This window comes from Entelurus aequoreus, linkage group LG21 (assembly GCF_033978785.1).
Source record: "Entelurus aequoreus isolate RoL-2023_Sb linkage group LG21, RoL_Eaeq_v1.1, whole genome shotgun sequence".
NCBI lineage: Eukaryota > Metazoa > Chordata > Actinopteri > Syngnathiformes > Syngnathidae > Entelurus > Entelurus aequoreus.
In genome coordinates this window covers 44496889-44510350 of record NC_084751.1, presented here as the reverse complement: position 1 = coordinate 44510350, position 13462 = coordinate 44496889, and positions in this window count along the sequence as shown.

Sequence of the window (13462 nt, the reverse complement as noted above, 5' to 3'; positions counted from 1 at the left end):
TGTGGGATGTTCCAAATAAGTGTTTGATGAGCATTCCTCAACTTTATCAGTATTTTTTTGCCACTTGTGCCAGCTTTTTTGAAACATGTTGCAGGCATCAAACTCCAAATGAGCTAATATTTGCAAAAAATAAGGAAGTTTACCACTTTGAAAAAATAAGTATCTTGTCTTTGCAGTCTATTCAATTGAATATAAGTTGAAAAGGATTTGCAAATCATTGTATTCTCTTTTTATTTACCATTTACACAACATGACAACTTCACTGGTTTTGGGTTTTGTATATTTTTTGCTCTATTTTGCACTTTGTGACAACCTGACCTCAATGCCTCTGTTTTTTAAATATATATCATTTTGAGCCATTAAGTCAGGGGTGTTCCACTCAGGAACGCACACGGAAAAAAAATCAAAGGATGCGGGCCCATTTTAATATTTTTTATTTTCAAAACTAATTCAATATATGTAGATTTTTTTACGGAAAAAAAACAGCTTTGGGTTATTAGCTTCAATATTTAAACTTTTTCTTATTATATTTCAGTTGATTGCACTTTTTATATTTTTTTAAGTAGTGTTTTTAGTGTTTTAACCCTCTGGTGGCATTAATAATTTATTAGCAGTTAAATGCTGGCAGGACGAAAAATTGTATAGCCATTTTCCCAAAATTGTCCCATCTAATTCTAAACATTAAATTTGACAAAATGCACAAATCTTCTGGAATTCGTTTTTATTAATAATTGTGTGTATATTCAGACCTAATATTTATTTACCTCCTCAACCCTTTAAACATTTATTATATGGATGATAACTCATTTTATGCACTTTAAAAAAAAACAAAAAAAAACGGACATAATTAGATCAAATGAGCATTCAAATGGATAAAAAAATTTAAACAGGACATGTTTGGTATTTTTATTTAGGAAATAAGTTGATTAAGAGATTTGAGGGGGAAAAAGTAGGAAAATAATATGATAAATTATATGTTTTATACACTTAACTTCCTGAGGACTTTTTTATCTTAAGTTACTAAACTAAAAAAAAATTCCTAGAATATCTTTGATATATTGGCGAATTTGACATAAAATGTTGGCATAGAACATGACAACAAAAAAAGCTCTTAGGGAAGAAAAACAATTCCATTAGGTGTAACACAACTGATTTTATGGCCAAAAATAGAGCAAAAAAGTTCCTGAAAGGACAAAAAAGTCCCCAATAAACTGTCAGGGTTGACATTTTTATTACTTTGCTCATATTGGTGACACGGATGAGCAACTTCCAGGAACTCTGTCAGTTGAAGGCCTGTTTTACTGCACCCTATGGTACTTATGCAGCGCCATTAATACAAATCATTTAAAAAACAACAACGTCCAAGGCCTATAAGGACATATTTGAAAATAGTCACGTGCCAACTTCACTGGTTTTGGGTTTTGTACAATGTGAATAGAAATAGCTATTTGACATTATTAACAACTCAAAACTGTGTCTTTAAACATACTGCACATAACTTTGTTTTGGCCTTTTTAGCTAAAAAAAAATAAAAAAATAAAACAATTCCAAGTGATGCTTTGGTCACCCCTGTTTTAAATGTATATATTTACAGACAAAAGTGCATTTTGATGGTGTTATTTTGTATCGTATAATAATTAGAGATGTCCGATAATGGCTTTTTTGCCGATATTCCAATATTGTCCAATTCTTAATTACCGATCCCGATATCAAGCGATACCAATATATACAGTTGTGGAATGAACACATTATTATACCTGATTTTGTTGTGATGCCCCGCCGGATGCATTAAACAATGTAACAAGGTTTTCCAAAATAAATCAACTCAATTATGGAAAAAAATGCCAACATGGCACTGCCATATTTATTATTGAAGTCACAAAGTGCATTATTTTTTTTAACATGCCTCAAAACAGCAGCTTGGAAATTAAAACATGCTCTCCCTGAGAGAGTGTACATTGTAGCGTCCCGGAAGAGTTAGTGCTGCAAGGGGTTCTGGGTAGAGCGATATTATCGGCCGATAAATGCTTTAAAATGTAATATCGGAAACTATCGGTATCTGTGTTTTTATTATCGGTATCGTTTTTTTTGTTTTTTTTTATTAAATCCACATAAAAAACACAAAATACATTTACAATTAGTGCACCAACCCAAAAAACCTCCCTCCCCCATTCACACAAAAGGGTTGTTTCTTTCTGTTATTAATATTCTGCTTCCTACATTATATATCAATAGATATCAATACAGTCTGCAAGGGATACAGTCCGTAAGCACACATGATTGTGCGTGCTGCTGCTCCACTAATAGTACTAACCTTTAACAGTTAATTTTACTCATTTTCATTCATTACTAGTTTCTATGTAACTGTTTTTATATTGTTTTACTTTCTTTTTTATTCAAGAAAATGTTTTTAATTTATTTATCTTATTTTATTGTATTATTATCTTCACCATACCTGGTTGTCCAAATTAGGCATAATAATGTGTTAATTCCACGACTGTATGTATCGGTATCGGTTGATATCGGTATCGGTAACTAAGAGTTGGAATATTTCGGAATATTGGATATTAGCAAAAAAAAGCCGTTATCGGACATCCCTACTTCTGGGTATTTGTTGTGTTGTGTTTATGTTGTGTTACGGTGCGGATGTTCTCCCGAAATGTGTTTGTCATTCTTGTTTGGTGTGGGTTCACAGTGTGGCGCATATTTGTAACAGTGTTAAAGTTGTTTATACGGCTACCCTCAGTGTGACCTGTATGGCTGTTGACCAAGTATGCGTTGCATTCACTTGTGTGTGCGAAAAGTCGTAGATATTATGTGATTGGACAGTGTCTTTAAGGTTTATTGGCGCTCTGTACTTCTCCCTACGTCCGTGTACACAGCGGCCTTTTAAATAGTCATACATTTTACTTTTTTAAAACCGATACCGATGATTTCCCATATCACATTTTAAAGCATTCTATCAGCCGATAATATCGGCAGCCCGATATTATCGGACATCTCTAATAATATTATATCTGGAGCTGCGAGCCACACTTTCGACGCCTCCGCATTCAAACATTAGTATCAAAACTCGCTCTGAGCTCCTGTCTCTCAAAACAAACGCAGGTCGTGATCAGATTTGCCTGCAGCATCTTGATGTGATAACTGGTTTGGTGTTTGAGGAAGGTGGTAAGTTGTTCCTTCCAGTCTGTTTGCCAATGTAAATCCAACAAGCTGACTTGGGTGTGGCGACAGTTGACTAAGCAATCAGTCCCTTTTTCCTCAGACTATTAGTTTAATCCTTGTATCCCAGTCACCTCACTGCACTCTTACACCGGACACATGCATGTGTGTGTGTGTGTGTGTGTGTGTGTGTGTGTGTGTGTGTGAGTGTGTGTGTGTGTGTGTCTCAGGCCAAACTGTATTAGGTCCTCTCACTGAGAGTTTGTGTAATTCTGATTTCCAGCTGTGATTAGTTGTCAGTATTGCACACACACGACTATCAAAGTCAATCAATCAACCAGTCCATAGTGGATCTAACATAATAGTGTGAGAGTCCAGTCCATAGTGGATCTAACATAATAGTGTGAGAGTCCAGTCCATAGTGGATCTAACATAATAGTGTGAGAGTCCAGTCCATAGTGGATCTAACATAATAGTGTGAGAGTCCAGTCCATAGTGGATCTAACATAATAGTGTGAGAGTCCAGTCCATAGTGGATCTAACATAATAGTGTGAGAGTCCAGTCCATAGTGGATCTAACATAATAGTGAGAGTCCAGTCCATAGTGGATCTAACATAATAGTGAGAGTCCAGTCCATAGTGGATCTAACATAATAGTGTGAGAGTCCAGTCCATAGTGGATCTAACATAATAGTGAGAGTCCAGTCCATAGTGGATCTAACATAATAGTGAGAGTCCAGTCCATAGTGGATCGAACATAATAGTGTGAGAGTCCAGTCCATAGTGGATCTAACATAATAGTGTGAGAGTCCAGTCCATAGTGGATCTAACATAATAGTGTGAGAGTCCAGTCCATAGTGGATCTAACATAATAGTGTGAGAGTCCAGTCCATAGTGGATCTAACATAATAGTGTGAGAGTCCAGTCCATAGTGGATCTAACATAATAGTGTGAGAGTCCAGTCCATAGTGGATCTAACATAATAGTGAGAGTCCAGTCCATAGTGGATCTAACATAATAGTGAGAGTCCAGTCCATAGTGGATCTAACATAATAGTGTGAGAGTCCAGTCCATAGTGGATCTAACATAATAGTGAGAGTCCAGTCCATAGTGGATCTAACATAATAGTGAGAGTCCAGTCCATAGTGGATCGAACATAATAGTGTGAGAGTCCAGTCCATAGTGGATCTAACATAATAGTGTGAGAGTCCAGTCCATAGTGGATCTAACGTAATAGTGTGAGAGTCCAGTCAATAGTGGATCTAACATAATAGTGAGAGTCCAGTCCATAGTGGATCGAACATAATAGTGTGAGAGTCCAGTCCATAGTGGATCTAACATAATAGTGTGAGAGTCCAGTCAATAGTGGATCTAACATAATAGTGAGAGTCCAGTCCATAGTGGATCTAACATAATAGTGAGAGTCCAGTCCATAGTGGATCGAACATAATAGTGTGAGAGTCCAGTCCATAGTGGATCTAACATAATAGTGTGAGAGTCCAGTCCATAGTGGATCTAACGTAATAGTGTGAGAGTCCAGTCAATAGTGGATCTAACATAATAGTGAGAGTCCAGTCCATAGTGGATCGAACATAATAGTGTGAGAGTCCAGTCCATAGTGGATCTAACGTAATAGTGTGAGAGTCCAGTCAATAGTGGATCTAATATAATAGTGAGAGTCCAGTCCATAGTGGATCTAACATAATAGTGTGAGTGTTCAGTCCATAGTGGATCTAACATAATAGTGAGAGTCCAGTCCATAGTGGATCTAACATAATAGTGAGAGTCCAGTCCATAGTGGATCCAACATAATAGTGAGAGTCCAGTCCATAGTGGATCTAACATAATAGTGAGAGTCCAGTCCATAGTGGATCTAACATAATACTGAGAGTCTAGTCCATAGTGGATCTAGCATAGTATTGAGAGAGTCCAGTCCATAGTGGATCTAACATAATACTGAGAGTCTAGTCCATAGTGGATCTAGCATAGTATTGAGAGAGTCCAGTCCATAGTGGATCTAACATAATAGTGAGAGTCCAGTCCATAGTGGATCTAACATAATAGTGTGAGAGTCCAGTCCATAGTGGATCTAACATAATAGTGAGAGTCCAGTCCATAGTGGATCTAACATAATAGTGAGAGTCCAGTCCATAGTGGATCTAACATAATAGTGAGAGTCCAGTCCATAGTGAATCTAACATAATAGTGTGAGAGTCCAGTCCATAGTGGATTTAACATAATAGTGAGAGTCCAGTCCATAGCCCAACAGACGCACATGAACCGGAACCGAGCTATACTGCCCCATTTAGATTGGGTTAAAATAATTTGTGTGTAGTACTAATGAATCAAAAACGGTACTATACTCTGTTTGAAAAGTACCAGTTCTGTCTATCTGTGTTGGCGACTTGTCCAGGGTGTTCCCCGCCTTCCGCCCGAATGCTGCTGGGATAGGCTCCAGCACTTCCGTGGCCAGGACAAGCGGTAGTAAATGGATGGATAGGTTCCCAATTTTTTTATTAATTTTTGTATTCATTTTTTTAACGGGCATGTCGTCACATCATAACATTGCTGGTTTTACGAGCAGAGGAGCATGTTCGGCAGCGCGCACACACAGAGTACTTACAAGCAGACACAGTGTGTGGACAGAAAAGGGAGAACGGATGCATTTTGGTTTAAAAAGTAAAGATAGAGGTGAAGTTATAACACTGAAACACCCTCAGGAAGAGGTTTTAGCTACTTCTAAATCACTAATAAAGTATGTTTCTTACAAGTAGCATTATCACTGGAGGACGAGGAATATCTAAACATGCTTCACTACACACCGTAGGAGGATACAATAGCTCACCGGCGTCACAACGTAAACAAATGCCATGGGTGGATCTACACCTGACATCCACTGTAATGATACAAAGTACAAGAGCGTATCTAGTCGATACTACTATGATTACATCGATATTTTTTATCCTCAGAAAAAAAAATACAAAATTAAATTAATGTTATGTTTATAAACTCAGTAAATACGTCCCTGGACACACGACAACTTAAATTATGACCAATGTATGATACTGTAACTACTTGGTATCGGATCGATACCTAAATGTGTGGTATCATCCGAAACTAATGTCAAGTATCAAAGAAGAGAAGAATAAGTGATTATTACATTTGAACAGAAGTGTAGATAGAACATGTTGAAACAGAAAATAAGCAGATATTAACAGTAAATGAACAAGTAGATTAATGATCAATTTTTACAGTTTGTCCTTTATAATGTGTACAAAATAATAGGTGTATAAATGACACAATATGTTACTGCAGACTAATTAGGAGCCTTTGTTTGTTTACTTACTACTAAAAGACAAGTTGTCTAGTATGTTCACTATTTTATTTAAGGACTAAATTACAATAATAAACATATGTTTAATGTAATGTTAAAATAAAGCCAACAATGGCATTTTGTGTGGTATCGAGACAATCCTACCCTGCTCTTTTGCCTTGAGATTTTGGGACCAATTATTTGCATCAATGTACCATTTACTAGAATATCAAACATTGTTTTTGTGAACTCTCCCGTTCTCTTTTCAATAATAAAGTGCAAATCGTGTCGCGGAGTGAGAGAAAACCACAAGCAGGATGAGGAGTATTGACAAAGTATTAGACTACACCAACAGTGTTTCACCCTGCAGGGAACAAGGAGTGCAGAACAACCATAGCTTCAGTTAGCTCTTTATTTCCATAAACAGCATGTAATACGTCATAAAGAACACCGACAGCCGTCATATTATATTCACACATATTATAAATACAATGGCAAAGAACTCATCATCATTCCTGCAGAATAGCGCCCTCAAATGTGTAAACACTTGGAAAGAAGTGACTTCCGAAACATTTCCAGTCACTGTGCATGTTTCTGAAGGTACAGTGGTGGTCAAAAGTGTACATACACGTGTAAAGGACATCATGTCATGGCTGTCTGGAGTTTACAATCATTTCTACAACTCTTATTTTTTTGTGATTGGAGCACATACTTGTTGGTCACAAAAAAACATTCATGAAGTTTGCTTCTTTTATGAATTTATTATGGCTCTACTGAAAAATGGTCAAAAGTATACATACAGCAATGTTAATATTTGCTTACATGTCCCTTGGCAAGTTTACCTGCAATAAGGCACTTTTGGTAGCCATCCACAAGCTTCTGCTGGAATTTTTGACCACAAAATTGGTGCAGTTCAGCTAAATGTGTTGCTTTTCTGACACGGACTTGTTTCTTCAGCATTGTCCACACGTTTAAGTCCGGACTTTGGGAAGGCCATTCTAAAACCTTCAGGAGGAAAGTTCTGTGGTCAAATGAAACAAAAATGGAGCTGTTTGGCCACAATACCCAGCAATATGTTTGGAGGAGAAAAGGTGAGGCCTTTAATCCCACGTACACCATGCCTCCTGTCAAGCATGGTGGTGGTAGTATTATGCTCTGGGCCTGTTTTGCTGCCAATGGAACTGCTGCTTTACAGAGAGTAAATGGGACAATGAAAAAGGAGGATTACCTCCAAATTCTTCAGGACAAGCTCAAATGGAAACATGGGTCTTGGGCGCAGTTGGGCGTTCCAACAGGACAATAATATGCGTTAATAAAATGCTTAATCTTTTCTTACTAAATATATTTATTTCCCTTTTGACATTAAAAATCATGCAATTGTATATCTTTTGAAATTCAATATTATCAAAATATTATATTATCATGTATTCCAAAAATATTTGTTCTTAAAATAAAGGTAAATAATGTACTTAAATGTGTGCTTACCTTATGATTTTAAAACAAATTAACAATCAAATTGTAGACTGTAAAATTGACAATAGATTTTACGGTTAAATTCGGCCGACTTGAGTTTTTTACTGTAAAATCAACTTTGGTACTGTTTTTTTTCTGTATACACTAAAAAATTAAAAAATTAACAAACAAAAAAACATTAAAACAACAAGATTGTACAGTTAAAAAAAACCTAGCAGCTCTGTTGTTTGAATTTCCCCGCTAAAAACAGTGGTATTGTTTCTCCATTCCATTCCATTTATTCCATGTTTTATATGCTGTAAAAAAAACACTGCTTTTACTGTAAAATTCTGGTGACTGAGCTGCCAGTTTTGAAAGTAATATTTGTATATATTTTTTTGCAGCTTATGTCGAAAAAATATATTGTTAATGTTCTATATATATATATATATATATATATATATATATATATATATATATATATATATATATATATATATATATATATATATATATATATATATATATATATATATATATATATATATATATATAGTTTTGGTCAAAAGTTTACATACACAGCTCAATTTTGTTTCATCTGACATCACATGGACAAAGATAAAACCTTCTGGAGGAAAGTTCTGAAACAAAAATGTAGATGTTTGACCACAATACCCAGCAATATGTTTGGAGGAGAAAAGGTGAGGTCTTTAATCCCAGGAACACCATGCCTCCTGTCAAGCATGGTGGTGGTAGTATTATGCTCTGGGCCTGTTTTGCTGCCAATGGAACTGCTGCTTTACAGAGAGTAAATGGGACAACAAATTCTTCAGGACAAGCTCAAATGGAAACATGGGTCTTGGGCGCAGTTGGGCGTTCCAACAGGACAATAATATGCGTTAATAAAATGCTTAATCTTTTCTGACTGAATATATTCATTTCCCTTTTGACATTAAAAATCATGCAATTGTATATCTTTTAAAATTCAATATTATCAAAATATTATATTATCATGTATTCCAAAAATATTTGTTCTTAAAATAAAGGTAAATAATGTACTTAAATGTGTGCTTGCCTTATGATTTTAAAACAAATTAACAATCAAATTGTAGACTGTAAAATTGACAATAGATTTTACGGTTAAATTCGGCCGACTTGAGTTTTTTACTGTAAAATCAACTTTGGTACTGTTTTTTTTCCATATACAGTAAGACACTAAAACATTAAAAAACAAACAAAAAAAAACATTAAAACAACAACATTGTACAGTTAAAAAAAAACTAGCAGCTCTGTTGTTTGAATTTTCCCGCTAAAAACAGCAGTATTGTTTCTCCATTCCATTCCATTTATTCCATGTTTTATATGCTGTAAAAAAAACACTGCTTTTACTGTAAAATTCTGGTGACTGAGCTGCCAGTTTTTAAAGTAAAATTGGTATATTTTTTTTGGCAGCTTATGTCGAAAAAATATATTGTTAATGTTCTATATATATATATATATATATATATATATATATATATATATATATATATATATATATATATATATATATATATATATATATATAGTCTTGGTCAAAAGTTTACATACACAGCTCAATTTTGTTTCATCTGACATCACATGGACAAAGATAAAACCTTCTGGAGGAAAGTTCTGAAACAAAAATGTAGATGTTTGGCCACAATACCCAGCAATATGTTTGGAGGAGAAAAGGTGAGGCCTTTAATCCCAGGTACACCATGCCTCCTGTCAAGCATGGTGGTGGTAGTATTATGCTCTGGGCCTGTTTTGCTGCCAATGGAACTGCTGCTTTACAAAGAGTAAATGGGACAATGAAAAAGGAGGATTACCTCCAAATTCATCAGGACAAGCTCAAATGGAAACATGGGTCTTGGGCGCAGTTGGGCGTTCCAACAGGACAATAATATGCGTTAATAAAATGCTTAATCTTTTCTTACTAAAAATATTTATTTCCCTTTTGACATTAAAAATCATGCAATTGTATATCTTTTAAAATTCAATATTATCAAAATATTATATTATCATGTATTCCAAAAATATTTGTTCTTAAAATAAAGGTAAATAATGTACGTAAATGTGTGCTTGCCTTATGATTTTAAATTAACAATCAAATTGTAGACTGTAAAATTGACAATAGATTTTACGGTTAAATTCGGCCGACTTGAGTTTTTTACTGTAAAATCAACTTTGGTACTGTTTTTTTTCCATATACAGTAAGACACTAAAACATTAAAAAACGAACAAAAAAAAAACATTAAAACAACAAGATTGTACAGTTTGAAAAAAACCTAGCAGCTCTGTTATTTCAATTTTCCCGCTAAAAACAGTGGTATTGTTTCTCCATTCCATTCCATTTATTCCATGTTTTATATGCTGTAAAAAAACACTGCTTTTACTGTAAAATTCTGGTGACTGAGCTGCCAGTTTTTAAAGTAAAATTTTTTTATTTTTTTTTGCAGCTTATGTCGAAAAAATATATTGTTAATGTTCTATATATATATATATATATATATATATATATATATATATATATATATATATATATATATATATATATATATATATATATATATATATATATATATATATATATAGTCTTGGTCAAAAGTTTACATACACAGCTCAATTTTGTTTCATCTGACATCACATGGACAAAGATAAAACCTTCTGGAGGAAAGTTCTGAAACAAAAATGTAGATGTTTGGCCACAATACCCAGCAATATGTTTGGAGGAGAAAAGGTGAGGTCTTTAATGCCAGGTACACCATGCCTCCTGTCAAGCATGGTGGTGGTAGTATTATGCCCTGGGCCTGTTTTGCTGCCAATGGAACTGCTGCTTTACAGAGAGTAAATGGGACAATGAAAAAGGAGGATTACCTCCAAATTCTTCAGGACAAGCTGAAATGGAAACATGGGTCTTGGGCGCAGTTGGGCGTTCCAACAGGACAATAATATGCGTTAATAAAATGCGTAATCTTTTCTTACTAAATATATTTATTTCCCTTTTGACATTAAAAATCATGCAACTGTATATCTTTTAAAATTCAATATTATCAAAATATTATATTATCATGTATTCCAAAAATATTTGTTCTTAAAATAAAGGTAAATAATGTACTTAAATGTGTGCTTGCCTTATGATTTTAAAACAAATTAACAATCAAATTGTAGACTGTAAAATTGACAATAGATTTTACGGTTAAATTCGGCCGACTGAGTTTTTTACTGTAAAATCAACTTTGGTACTGTTTTTTTTCTGTATACACTAAAAAATTAGAAAATTAACAAACAAAAAAACATTAAAACAACAAGATTGTACAGTTAAAAAAAAACTAGCAGCTCTGTTGCTTGAATTTTCCCGCTAAAAACAGTGGTATTGTTTCTCCATTCCATTCCATTTATTCCATGTTTTATATGCTGTAAAAAAAACACTGCTTTTACTGTAAAATTCTGGTGACTGAGCTGCCAGTTTTTAAAGTAAAATTTGTATATTTTTTTTGGCAGCTTATGTCGAAAAAATATATTGTTAATGTTCTATATATATATATATATATATATATATATATATATATATATATATATATATATATATATATATATATATATCTATAGTCTTGGTCAAAAGTTTACATACACAGCTCAATTTTGTTTCATCTGACATCACATGGACAAAGATAAGACCTTCTGGAGGAAAGTTCTGAAACAAAAATGTAGATGTTTGACCACAATACCCAGCAATATGTTTGGAGGAGAAAAGGTGAGGTCTTTAATCCCAGGAACACCATTCCTACCGTCAAGCATGGTGGTGGTAGTATTATGCTCTGGGCCTGTTTTGCTGCCAATGAAACTGCTGCTTTACAGAGAGTAAATGGGACAATGAAAAAGGAGGATTACCTCCAAATTCTTCAGGACAAGCTCAAATGGAAACATGGGTCTTGGGCGCAGTTGGGCGTTCCAACAGGACTTGAATACACCTCACGGTGATGCTTGGACACGTCATCAGTGATAAACCCGGGGTCATAGGGTGTTTCGGGTCTTTAATCATCAGACACCCTCGCCCGGGCGACCCAGCCGGGGGTGATCCGACCCCGGCCTGTGTCCAAGTAGCGCACCACGGATCCCCCCTACGGATCCACAGCCACCGGGAGGCCTTTTCTGCGGCCTCTAGGATGTTCTTGGTGGCTTTTCTCGACTGCAGTCCTCTAATGCCAAGGATTCTGAACACACGCTGTAGTGAGTGACCAGCAAAACCTCTGCACCCAATCTCGACTGGTTCACAGCGGGCTCTCCAGCCGTTACTCCGACACTCTACAGTGAGCTCAGCGTATTTGGCCCTCTTCCGCTCATTTGCTTCGTCAATTCGCTCCTCCCAGGGAACAGTCAGCTCCAGTAGCACCACTTGCTTGGTTGACTCCGATGTTAACACCATGTCTGGGCGGAGTGACGTGGAAGCGATATTGGCCGGGAACTTGAGTTGCCTTCCCAGGTCAACATGGAGCTGCCAGTCACGAGCGGTGGCCAGGAGCCCTCCTGAGAAGTTGGGCTGGCGGCTTGCCTTCTGTCCTGCTCTGATGAAGGTGATTGACTGCTTCGGGGCGGCCTGGGACTTGCTGTTTTGTATCGCTGCGCAGATAGAATCCGCCAGGGCTTTTAAAACTTGGTCGTGGCGCCAGCGATACCGCCCCTCCCCTAGTGCCTTTGGGCAACAGCTCAGGATGTGCTCCAAGGTGCCCCTCCTTTGGCACAGTTTACACTCCGGAGTGTCTGCTAGGCCCCAGATGTGCAGGTTGGCGGGGCATGGGAGGACATCGTACACAGACTGTATGAGGAATTTTGTGCGCAGAGGTTCAGCTCTCCAGAGCTCTGCCCAGGTGAGTTTTCGAGGTTCTGCATGCTCCCACCTTGTCCACGCCCCTTGTTTGGACATGCTGACCATCCGGCAGCAACGTTCTTCCTCCACCTCTGCACGGATCTCCTCTTGGACCAGTTGGCGCTTCTCCTTGCCACGGGCCCGGTCCCAACGTGGCTTTGGAAAGATGCCGAGACCTGCCCTTCCCCTTGCCACAGTACCCAACAAGGTTTTGTGCCTCAGCCGCGCCTCTGCTCTGCTTACGGCTTCTTGTGCCTGCCACTTCCTCCCGGTCTTAACAACAATTCCTGCCGAGGCGACCTTGACATCTGCGGAGTCTCTGTACATCATTACCTCTCTGGAGCGGGTGACTTTGAATTCCTCCAACAGTCCCCTGAGAGGGAGCTGCAGCTTGGTGGAATGGCCATAAAGAGCAATGCTGCTTAAGGACCGAGGGAGCCCCAGCCATCTCCTCAGGAACTGGCTGATGGTCTTCTCTAGTACCTCAACCGTTGTCATTGGTACCTCGTAGATTAACAGAGGCCAGAGTATTCTAGGCAAGACTCCGTAATATGCGTTAATAAAATGCTTAATCTTTTCTTACTAAATATATTCATTTCCATTTTGACATTAAAAATCATGCAATTGTATATCTTTTAAAA